Below are 1,704 nucleotides of genomic sequence, written 5' to 3'. Positions count from 1 at the left end.
TAAGCCACAATGTGGTGGGTGGAAACCAGTTCATCTCTAAGTCTTCTGTCTCTGTTTGCCTCGCAGGGTCTTAGCTCGAGATTGAAATGCGCTCAGAGCAATGTGCTTTTAATAGTCCGCCTCCTGTGTAATCACCGCTTTATCCTGGGATTTCTCCTGTGTTTCTCTGCTTGTGCTGTTTTTGTTTGTTTGTTTTTTTTTTCACTCTAAATGCTTCTTTGTACTGCAGTCTGGCTCTTCTGGCCCTCTTACCGGACCTTTGAACAGATATTCCCTCAGAAATGCTAACATTGCTAACAATGGACACAAGTCAAAGGGCCCGGTGAATTCTTCGTTCAACTGAAGCTCATACCTTCCACCTCCAACTAGGAAAAATCAAAGCAAACGCTTGCATGAACTGGGAATTCCTGCTTGGAAGGTTAGGTTAATTACTGCATTCATGACCAAGTGGCAGCTGGGAAGATTCTGACTTCTATATAATACAATTTTTTTGTACGTCTCTTGAACTCACAATTCCAGCATCGAACAGTCAGATTTTCTCAGTAGCTATTACTTGTACTATTCCCACCCTGTTTAAATGACATCGCAGATTCACAACTTGGAGAAGTCGAAGTTATTCAGAAACTTTCCCGACTTGGGAATTGTGACTTTAAGGTATGTGCTAAAGGACACTTCCCAGTTGTCACTTGGTCATGAAGAAAGCATCCATCCCAACTCTTCTGAGTAGGAATTACAAGTTTGAGGGAAGTGCAAAAGGATTTTTCCTACTTGGTATTCGGAAACTTCCCAGATGCCACTTGTTTATGAATGCAGCACCCATCCCGCTTCTTCCAAGTAGAAATTATGAGTTCAAAGTAACATACCAAAGGACCTTTTAGTATTTGGATGTCAGAAACCTCCTAGTTCCCACTTGATCATGAACACAGCGACCATCACGACTTTCTAAATGGGAACTCCCACTTATAAGCCATTCTGTGCAACATGTGATGAAACTGCACACACTATATTAATTGTAAATTTTTATTGCTTACCTCTGCTTTTTTCACATAAATGGAATTTTAAGTGCTTTTTATATGCAGCAGGTAAATAAGAATTAGCTTACTGTGACCATCTATTTTTTTCCAACCTCATACAGCTGAGGTTTTGTGAATGCTGGAAAATTCTGAATGAATATGCTGAATATGCTGAATATGCAGCTGTTCCCAATTCTGAGCTCAATGTAGCACTTCAAATTAACATGACAACATCGATAGCAATAAAAAAACAGCTTCTCTACTTTGAAAGGCATTTGTTTTAGATCAGTCAACATGCAGATACCTGGTTGGTTAAACAACAACAATGACCATGAAGTCCTCTATTTTAAGAAGGTAAATACATAATGAATGTTAAAGATATCACTTGTAGATTAGTTGGCTAGCTTATTGGTCATAATACTCACTTAATACTCACTCGAATGCAAGATCATAAATTATGTAATTCCAAGCTCTGACTTTCCTCTTCCAAGCCATGTCAAACTCAGCACAAGACTGAGTTATATTTCTGCAAAAATTCATGCAAAAATATTACAGAGAACACACAGAGCGAGGGTTAATGGGCAAGATAAACTCGACCCAAATAAGAACTAACGCAAAACCAAATACCAAAATAATACAAATACCAAATACCAATAATACAAATACCAAATACCAATAATACAAAACCAAA

Source organism: Pygocentrus nattereri, chromosome 21, assembly GCF_015220715.1.
Source record: "Pygocentrus nattereri isolate fPygNat1 chromosome 21, fPygNat1.pri, whole genome shotgun sequence".
NCBI classification, from domain to species: Eukaryota; Metazoa; Chordata; class Actinopteri; order Characiformes; family Serrasalmidae; genus Pygocentrus; species Pygocentrus nattereri.
The sequence above is the reverse complement of the archived record's forward strand: the minus strand, read 5'-3'. Positions refer to the sequence as shown.